An 11645-nucleotide genomic window follows, 5' to 3' on the forward strand; every position below is an offset into this window, starting at 1 on the left:
ATATATAATATATAAAATCTCATGATATATAAAATATATGTGTACATACACATATGTATCACACCAATTTTTTAAAGGGACAAATCTGTCCTTCCCTGGATGCTGATGTGTTCTCAGTGTATCTGCTGTATCTGCCTTGCTGCCAGCACAATGAAAGAAACGGAGATCATGCTGCTGAGCTTTTGTAGTCAATGAAATATTTCTACTACAGTTCAGCTCATCAGAGAAACTAATAGAGACTCAATGAACTCACCCTACCTCTTCTCAAAAAACTCAGTGCTCACTCATTTCCACTTTCCTGGAGGAGGTCCAGCTCTGGAAGTGTGAACTTCAGTCATAGAAACCTATCCCTTTACCAGTAAAAGCAGCATAACACATACCTCACAATCTGAATGTTCCAGAAATCACTATAAAAAGGAGATCATATTCCAGTTAATCATTTACCAAGACGGTGTGAAGGAAAGCCACAGAGTTGACACCCAATGGGGCTACCATGTCACAGAGCACATGCTATTTGCTTAAGGCTTATAGTTCATCTGGAATCTGTTAGACGTCTATGAATCAATCTCCCTTGGGGACTTTCCTGTGCTGATCAGTTAATAAGGGAAGAAACAACAGCAGTGTCTATGTTTACATTCTAACTCATGATGGTAGATGTAAACTTCCCACTGGGGATTATGCAGCCTCTTGACTATAGATGATAGGATTCTCTGCTGTCAATTATAAAGAAGTAAATATAATTAATGTCATTAATGCTAACTAAATGGAATTCTTTTTTGGAATTCATATTTTTTAATCATTTTTTTATTTTAAATAACCACTTGATTAGTAGAAGCATTTCATTATAGCATTAACATATTCAATAACAATTTCCAGAGCAAAGATTCATCTCTTTCAATAGTGGCCGTAAGTTTCTAGGTTCACAGTTGAATTAATATGGTTATACAATATTGAACTCAGTATAAGCCCTGTAAGACATAAAGTTGAATGAGTTTTTAACCTTCAAAAAAGATTTCCATTTCATTTTACAATATATTGTTCCTTACAGAACTGATTGCTGCTAGAAGGGGAACAGCTGACCTTCCTAAAACAAAGACCTCTAGATAGGCTGACTAGATTCACCAGATGGACAAGTAGAGGGGAATGGCTGGGGGTGCCCACAACACAGCAGAGAGTAGCAGGGATATCAGAGTATAAGGGCTCTAGTGGGGGGAAGGAGGCTATGGGAGAGTACCATCTGGGAAGTGGGTGTATAGTTGAATAAGGTGGTTTAGGATGTTCTGTGTGTCACACACACACACACACACACACACACACACACAAATCAACAAATTTTCACACACACACACACACACACACAAATCAACTTATTTTTTTAATGTATTATATTTGAGGAGGAAGCATGAAAATTTAAGTCATGTTAATTAGTAGAGGTGATAAACATTACCATCTACCCAATGACTTTATAGACATATACAGGCACCAAGGATCCAAGTGCAACCAATTATGACTAGTAATAATCAGATACATACAGATTAGAGATGCATGTGCCAACATCTCAGTGTTAGTAGCGAAAACAATGATTCTTTCTGAAAGGAATTCATATTTGTAAGTCACAGTGGAGAACTCTTCAGAATATTTTTAAGTCAGAAAACTTGTAACACCAAGATTTGAATATGATTTATAATATGTCAGATAAGGTAAGCACAGAATGTGTACCACCATTATTCTTTGTGAAAGTCTGCAACATCACAATTACCAGTCATAAGCATATGAAAACAGAATGAATATAAAAATATGTCAGGGCAATGTGGATCTATAGATTTTGTTCAAGGTTCATGACAGCAATCACTTTATCTTATTTTATTTTATATATTATTTTATTGAATTTTTGTGCATTTCATGCAAAACGTCTTAATCATCTTTAGACCCCTTCTCCAATCCAGGACCCCATAGCCTACTTCACTGGATTTCATGCATTCTGTCACATATGTTAAGGCCTATCCAGCATAGTTAGTGTACCCAGATGTTCCTCAGTGCAAGTTCATCCACTGGGGTCTAGTAAGTCTATCTAGAGCCTTCCCCTTAAAGAAAGTCAACTCTCCCTCACTCAGCAGTAAACAGCTTCCAATAGTTCTTCAGCTTAGACCATGGCCTTTTACTCATTTTCCAAGTTCTATGCTGGGTTTTTGTCTGCTTGAGTTTGGATGGGCCTTGTGTCTGCTGACACCATAGCTGTAAGTTCATATGAGTAAAGTTGCAGGAGCCTGTAAGGCTCTGTTTCTACATGGTCATGCACCTCCTGCCCTGGATCTTATGATCTTTTCTGCTCCCTCTCCTGCAATGGTCCCTGAGTCCTTGGATCTGTAGAATTTTTACATAGGTCTCCTTTAATCAACAACCACTTACCCACCCCATCATGTAGCATGATAAAGAGGGGCCAGGCTATGAGTGTTAGAGGCTGAGCTGCACAAAAAGATTGATTTCTCACTTGTGAGCACGTATCTATGCCCACACTGTGTACCCTACTTGTAGGAGTGTCACTCTCAGTAACACTCTCAAGCAGGTCAATGATTCCTCTAACCTGAGACTGTGGTCACATTACATCAAGAATATTCTAGACTGACACTGAAGGACACATAATAAAGAGCAGAGAGAATCCAAACTGTCCACACATTCTTAGAAGACCAGAGTCTGCATGCGTGTACACGAGAGCTCCAAAAGACCACAGGATAAAGTTAAAATGACAACACATTCCAAGCCAGACATTGTGGCACAGGCCTATAATCCCAGCATTTGAAATGTAGGAACAGGAAGATCTGGAGTTCAAGGCCAGTCTCTGCTACCTAGCAAATTCAAGTCCTGCCTGAGCTACATGATATATCCTACTGACTGGAGGGGTTTATATTCAACTTGTATCCATCATTGGCTGAACATTACCTAGATATGCTTCTTTAGAATTAACCACTGTCAGGCTTAAGATGATGTACACTGTGAGCTACAATAACAACTGGCATGGCAAGATATGCCCACTAGTGCAACAGTGGCACATATACTATGAGAGTAACAAGCGACATTCTGATTGTATTTAAAGCCTGTACCACAAGAAAGAACTCATGCCTGGTACTGCTAACAGGGCCAAAAATTGTGGCTGGCATATAGGCCTTAGGGGATCACCTAATGCTAATTCTGCTAATCCTGCTAAATAGACACATAATTAAACTGCCCTCAAAATTCCTATCTTTATACTCATAGTTTAGTGCATCTCTCAACCCTCATCTGAGAAGCTTCCTTTTGCAGCAGATGGCAATTAATAGAGACCCACAACTGATTAGTGTATAAAGAACAAGAGACTGTGGAGTAGTCAGCTCTAAATGGAATAACTGTATCACACCCTTCCCCCAAGGGAAACACTTAGAAATGGAGACGGTAGGGAGGCTTGTCGGACAGCTCACCAGGTAAGGCACCTGGCTGATGATATGAGTCCAATTCACCAAACCCAACTGACTCCACAGAATTGGCCTCTGACCTCCACATTTGCACCACAGAATGTTCAAATGTTCAAACACACACACACACACACACACACACACACACACACACACACACACCAGAAGACAGGTACTATCAAGGAGGAAAATGAGGGTTCTTTAATTGAGGAGGAAGGAGGGAGTGTTATATAGGAAGAGAGAAAAGAGATAAATAATGCTTAGGTGTGGCCTTCAGTGTCCATGGTACTCTGTTGCATGAGGAAGCTTTGCTGCTGAGAGTTGAAAAAGGTTTTAGTAATCTCTCTACTCCATTCTGCTATGTTCGATGAGCTTCTTTGATGAGTGGTGAATAGTATACTTGTCTGTAAATATAAGAATCCATATTTAGCATACAGTACAAAATTGCATTTGTCTAGGCACATGACAAAGGTAGGGTTTTCTCTAGAATATATGATCTCTCCAGTCATGTGTATTTGGCTCTGTTTACAGTGCCACCCATGAGCTCCCTCCCATTGAGCTCCCTCCCTATCAATTAGATAGCTGTTGATTACCCCCAAGGTAAAAGTGCTACTACCTAACTGATATAGTTTGCTATGCCAGTCATTGTTGTGGTTATTGGGCTTTAAATCTGGGGTTGGAACACCGATTGGTTTTCTCCCTTGGCAGCTTGCATATTATCCTCCAGAGCTATGAGTGGTCTCACTTTCTTTAATTCTACATTTTGTTTCCAATATCCCTCATTAAGATATCCCTCCAACTCCATCACTCCTGTGCTTTTAAATTATTTTACTTTAGAGGTTTACTCTGGTGCTAAGCAGGCACAAGGCCCTGGGTTCAATTCCCAGTACCAAAAATTTATATATATGCTTAATACCATTTCACACTATTTGGCATACAGTAAGCACATAATAAATGTATATTGAATAAAAGTGTGCTTTTAAGATTAATTCCAAATTCTAGGCTGACACTCAAGTTATTTCAAAATTTAGGTCTTCGGAGAGGGAGCTGTCCCTGCTAGGTTGCCTATGCTCTAGTGGATGATCCTACATGATGCACAGATTGGCAGCACCAATTGAACTCAGTAATTTAATAAAAGTCTACATGGGGTTGGGAGGGAGATATGGAGCCTGGGAGGAGTTGGTGGGGCGAGACTGAGGAGTAGATTTAATCAAAACACACTGTATGCATAAAGAAAAAATAAAAATTATATTTGAAGAAAAAAATAATGCTTAGGTGGTGTGGAAAACCAGAGGGAATTAGTTCAAAAGTCCACTGAAAAATACACATACAATATATGTATATGAGTACATGTGTATACTGAAGGCTATATAACAAGTAATGCAGTGTCAAATAGAAGAGACAGAACATAGTAGAACAGGGGGTAGAGCAAACATTAATGTATCTCTTAACTCCCACCAGTGAAGTTTCCTCATGCAACAGATGGTGATTAACACAGAAAGTTACGACTGCCCAAAATGTAGAGAATAGGAGACTGCCGAGTGTGTGTTCCTAGAAAGCACTCCTATACAAACCCCTGCCATCCAGGGATCAGGGACCATTGCAGAAGAGGAAGCAGAAAGATTCTAAGAGCCAGAGGTAGTGGATGATCACAAGAAAACAGTTTTCCAGGCTTCTGGAAACTTTCTCATATGCATTTACAGCAATGGTGACAGCATGGACACACACACACACACACACACACACACAAATTCATTACAAAAACTGAAGCTTCAGAATTCATTAGAATTAAGGTTTTTTTTCTGTTCTTTGTAAGAAATTGTTAAGATAATTCATCAAAACACAGAATAGGAGACTTCTGTAACTCATATATTGGGTAAAGCTATTTGGAATGCATAGAGAAAACTCAATCTCATAATTAAGAAAATAAATATTGTGATTTTAAAAATAGGCAAAAATTTTAAGAGACACTTCCCTTAAGAGGTTGTATGAATGGAATTTAAGAACATGACAAGAGCTCAGTCAGTAAAGGGCTTTATTTACAAGCATTAGGACCCGACTTTGAATCTTCAACATCTGTAATTCCAGTGCTATAGATGCCAGATACACACAAGTCTCCATGGAAGCTTACAGGGCAGCTAGGCTGATCTATATGGAAAAGTTTCAAGCCACTCAGAGACCCTGTCACAAACAAACAGCAGAAGGCACCTGAGCACAGTCTGACACCTGAGGTTGTCCTCTGACCTCCATGTGTACATATCAATGTGACCATACTTGTGAAAGCACTAGAACTCACACACATTTCGTAGTAAAGTTATGTGGCAAACACAATGGAAAACAATATGCCAGGCTTTTAAAAGTTAAGCAATGTGTAGACTATGACACAGCTATCCTATTCCTATGTACCCAAGAAAAATGAAAACATAGATTCATACAGAGACTAGTACATGGATATTCACAGCAGCTGTGCTGGCAAGAGCAAAGTTCATCTACAGAGAAAATAAAACAAATTGCAGTATAATTATAAAATTAAATACAGCTCAGAAGTAAGGAAGTATCGTGAATATATTTTACACTCTGGATACATTTTTAGAGTGAAGGAAAGATCAAAACACAATGCATCACATCTATGTCCTATACTTAGAAAACTCTAGAGAATCCACAATGCTTGCTGGTGAATGGTTTCCTGAAGACTAGACATGAATACTCAAGAAAGTGCATCAGGAACAGATGATACTTTACAGAAAATGAATCGGTCCACCATCTCGACTAAGGTATGTGGGCTCCTTAGGTGAACACAGTGTGCACCATCATCCAAGTGTGCACCTCAAATGTGTGCTGTTTCTTTATGGTGATCATAAACTTCAATTTAGAAAAACAAATCTGGGATTTTCTTTAACTTACATAACCGAAACGAATGGCTTCAGTTCAATAAGAACTTATGGATCTGTTTCTGTTAAGACTCAGGGAAATCAGGGGCTGGAGAAACAGTGCAGCAGTTCTTGCAGAAGACCCAGGTTCGCATCTCCACATCCATGTGGCAGCTAACAACACTCCATAACGCCAGTTCCAGGGGATCTGACAGTCTCTTCTGCCCTACTCAAGCATTGCATGACAGGGGTGCAATTACCTACATGCAGGCAATACATACATGCACATAAAGTAAAAATAATAAGTAAAATATTTTTAAAAACTCAGAAATTAGAAAGATGAAATGTCTACCTTTAAGATGCTTCAAAACATTTTTTATTATTTTTATTTTATGTGTATGAGTGCGTTGCCTGCATGTATGTGAGTACACTGTGTCATACAATGCTGTGGAGGTCAGAAGAAGGCATCAGATTCCCCTGGAACTGGACTTAAAGACAGTTCATAGCCACCATGTGGGTGCTGGGAATCAAACCTAGGTCCTCTGCAAAAGCAATCCATGCTCTTAACCACTGAGCCATCTCTCCAGCCCCGATATTTCAAAACTTTTAAGAAAAAAAAATGAATATAGTTAGTTTGGGTTTTCTATCATTACTTGACCACACTAACTGTATGTTCATTCTCCTTTTATATTACACAAAAATTTACGTAGTTACTTGCTCAGTATCTCAACCCTCACAAAAGTTGAAACTTCCTCTGTACTCCCACTAACAGCTGAGACTAGACCAATGTCTAAGTTTTTATAAATACCATGTATCCTCAGCTACACTCATATCTAAAGCAAAAACACTTGGACATTATTTAGGAAAATAATTAAGTTTTCATTATAAAAAGAGTATTTTAAACTGGATATATTCTTTTCTTTCAAAGAATCTTGTTCTACAGCTATTTAAAACATAGTGTTGCCAAGCAGCTGGCTGGGTGTTTTTACTATGTTCAGAGAGAACTTGTGAGTCATCTCTGAGAATGTAGTTCAGTCTCCTGTCATCAGTCCCAGGGGCTTCAGTCTGCGGATTCTAAAGGCACACTCAGAAGGCCACAGCTCCAACTTTTAAGAACTAGAGGTTCATTGCTCTAAGATATGGAAGCCAGAAACACAATTCTGTGTTTTGTGGGCTTATTACTCTGGGCTTTAACCCCAACTGGCTCTAGCACTTGGCAAGCTTCTGTAATTCCCCCTACCTCTTCTTCCCACTTCCACCTCCCCATGCCACCCCACCACCCTACTTGCGGAAACAATCAAGCAGCCGAAGCAGACAGTATCTGCTAGTGTTATTGCGGAACAGACTTTGGTTGTTGGGACTCAGTTCCCTTAGTACCTAGCATTATAGATATCAGGGTTTGGACATGAGGATACTCAGACTTTGATGGTGGCTATGTTAAAGTTCTTGGACCTGAGGTGTCAGGACCTTTGGCCCTGAAGGCTGCACAGCTCCCTGAAACTCTTCTAGAGACCAGGGTCACAGTTTCTTCTCTGGAGCTTTGCAGACTTTCATCATTCTTCGGCCCTGTCTTTCCAACTCTGTTACCTCCTGTTTGCAATTTGGGGAGGAAAGGGTTTATTTCAGCTTACAGTCCCAAGAAACATGTTGTCCATCAATGAGCGAAGTCAGGGCAGGAACTCAAGCAGAGTCAAGAGTCCCGCGGGAACACTGCTCGCTGGCTTGCTCCTTAACTTCTGTTTGGCTAGCTTTCTTATACAACACAGAGCCCGCGGACTACAAATGGTACTATCCACAGTGGGCTGGACCCTTCTACAACAATTTAGTAGTCAAGAAAATTCCCCACAAACATGCCCGTAGGCCAGTCTGATAAAGGCAATCATCCAACTGAGATTCCTCGGGTATCTGGGCTATGTCAAGTTGACAACTGAAGCCAACTAGATCCAGCTTCTTGCTGGTAAAACAGCTGCTTTACCAACAGTTCTCCCAAGTCGTAGAGATAATGCAAATGTTTGCGGGATCACCTGCTGTTAACAGTTGTAATCACTAACAGAAAAAAAAAAAAAAAAAAAAACCCAAGGGGGCATTTGCAACAAAGACTTATAAGTTCAAGACAAAACTTACTATTTTAATAGCATTTAGTACTTAACAGTATTTAGCACTGCTTAACTCCTTCCCCAGTGCCCCAAGAAGAATTAAGAGTCCTCTGTCTGTCTCAAGAAGACACTGAAATATTATCAGGGATCTCTTGTGGTAAGTTTTTGCATTCAGTAATTACATATACTAAAAGAAAACATGAGACTTAAAGAATTAAGGCATGTTTAATTACTTTAAACAACTGCAGCCTCTTCTTTACCCATCTTTGCAGAGTAGCATGTTGATAGCCAGACAGGGACATCTGCCTGCGTCTACAGGGATGAACCACAGGACAGGAGCCCCGCAGCAATGAACCTACAAACCTACAAATTTGCATAAGAGGCTTATTCAGCCTGCCCTGCTCTTTGAGAGAAGGGGAAAGGCCTAGTCTCCTAAATGTAAACACATTATTTTAGGGTAGAAAAAGCAAAGTTTCTGGAATCTTGTCCTTTAGAACATAGATAAATCTTCCAGGTAGTAGGTCAAGTTTCTCTGGATTTACAATTCTTACCACCACCATGGGTATTTTATCCCATTTTGAAATGAAACATGCCTAGCCATCCAAAATTTTGTCACTATATAGTCACTATGAACTGAAGTTCCCAGGGATAAAAAGCTATGTCTGTCGATGTTAAAGATTCTACAAGGTTGATTGATTGATGAGAACTTCTATGAATGTAGGGAGCCAGATTGTTGCAGGACCTAAGCCAAATTATCTTGGGCTATCTTTAGCCCCGGTAATAGTCATTCCTGGCATACTTGTTTTTGCCTTGGCATTGTTGTGACTATCAGGTAACATCCTATTGGAATGCCCTAGCAAACCACTAGCTTCCACCAACTCAAATACTGAAATGTCATGAGATAGCATTTGAGGCATTTATAACAGAGACTTCCCACTTTGCTGTAACCCCTCCACCTGATGAGTCTGCTGGTATTTTAAAGATACCTTGATTTGTGACTTTCTTTTCTTCTGTTAGTATAAAAGCCTTCATGAAATTGTTACCATGTTGGAACATGGTGTTTTGGACAACCATGTCTCTGAGCTATGGCCAATCCTGAATATACATCCCTTGGAAGTGAGATTTCTGTTTTTGTATTGATGCTAGTCATCATTTAACTTCTAAGACCTGTCCTAGAACCTAGGTTGTTTTTAAAAAGTTGTCTCAGAATGCCCCCAAGTGGGCAGAAGTGAAAATTTTCAGAACCTCCTAATATTTTAATGGACCTAACATTTCACATAGCTTTGAAATTTAAGCTCTCTAGCCTCTTTTTCTTACATTTAACTTTAAAGATCACTAATTTTGGATATTGTGCAGGTGAACAAAACAATAAGTATCTCTCACTTGCTTTGCTGTAAATATCTTCTCTGATCTGTGGGCTATGATGATGATGGTTGCCTAGATTACTTTTCAGGGATTTTGTTAAAAGTACTAACTCTTCTATTGGGACTTTAGACTGTAGAAAGATGACTAAAACAGAATCTGAAAGCTTGCCTGCTATTTCAGTCATCAATTGTATTGGCATACTGTTACCAGATCTTCGAGTCAGATTATTTCCGCTAATCTTGGCACATGGATATATTAGTCATCTAGGGAGTGGCAGTACAAGGTTAATTTACTCCAAAATTTCCTCATCTCTCCATTCCCCTTCAGGACTGAATATCTCAAGATTTACAGAGACATCAAGATCCAGATCATCAACTGCTAGGTTTTACAACATCTCACTTTCCCACTCATCAGCCCTTTCCTAATATAAGCCCCTTTCTTTCTTCCTTGCCAAAGTCAAAAATGATTCAAATTTAGTGCAGAGTTAAGGTGGTCATTTCTGGACCCTAGCCACCACCACGCCTTGATGCCTTTCTGAATAACTCTTTTTTTTCACCCCAATAACTCATCTATGGTTCACTAGACCCCTTTTCCAACAACCTATGTAAATGGACTAGGATTTAGTAATAATTAATTTCTTAATGTCACTACAAGAGAAAAGGGGGCTATCAACTGCTGGTATCAACTCATTTGATGCTTAGTATTTCTCTTTTATATTTATTATAAGTATACTGTTAAAACTGCATAGACATTCCTATTTTACAGATGATCCTGCCTTCAGAGATGTGTCTTCTAATACATATGCCATTCTCTACGTCTCAGAAACAGAGAATGACCTATAGTCTGTGATTTGTGGATGCCTTGATTTCTCAAATATTACTGTTTTTAAATGAGTGAATAAACTAGTATATAAGAATGTTACCATTTCATTTTAAGTTGGAGAATACTTCCACTGGTACCAATGCCTTCCTGGCAAGGACAAGACACTAATAGTACATTCTCAGTAATACAAAAATTAGGTTTCTTTAATTATTTAAAAAAGATTTTGCCCATAGCTCTTTTCTCTATATGCTTATGCATGTGTGGTATATGTGGTCAATTTATTTCAGTTCTATACTATAGTTTGAATTGATGTTACAACCACAAAACCATAAAATTTAAAAATATATTTAAAATATATGTGAACCTTAAATGAGTTAACCTAAATGCTTGTGTTACCATCAATTCTCCTGACTCAGTTGCAGTAACAGCAACATCAATAGCTATGGTCAATTACTTGTACAAACACAAACAATGACAACTATATCAGAATTGCAAACAGGATTACTATTATCAATAGTAAGAAGCTATTAAGCCAGGAGTGGTGGTGCATGCCTATAATCTCAGCACTCAAGAGACAGAGACAAGAGGATGGTAAATTCATTGCCAGGCTGTGCTAGACAGAACAATCCTGTCTTAACACAAAATAAATGAATAAATAAATAACAGAGAGCAGTTGTTGAGTATAAAGTACATACTGACTCCAGGGAAGTTATGCGAAAAGAAGTGGACACATTCATGTCCCTTGAATATGATCTTTAGAACACTAAAAGCATACAGTACTTCTTTAACATGCATCACTTCATTTAATGTACTTTACGGCACTTTTAGTGTTAGCCATGAAGAATCTGAGACTGAGCGGACATAGATTACAAAACTTGCAGAATCTGAAATCAAAGCCAGACCAGTTCCAGGGGCTTTTACACGTTAGCAACATTTTACTAAGGGGGTGAAGAGGCACATCAAGGGACTGCCACTGAAGTCACGTTCCTGTTTCTACTGACAATCAGCAGACACGGGCCCATTTTTCAAATGTGTACAATTAA

The sequence above is a fragment of the Nannospalax galili genome, unplaced genomic scaffold (genome assembly GCF_000622305.1).
Source record: "Nannospalax galili isolate Female #2095 unplaced genomic scaffold, S.galili_v1.0 scaffold1832, whole genome shotgun sequence".
Lineage (NCBI taxonomy): Eukaryota > Metazoa > Chordata > Mammalia > Rodentia > Spalacidae > Nannospalax > Nannospalax galili.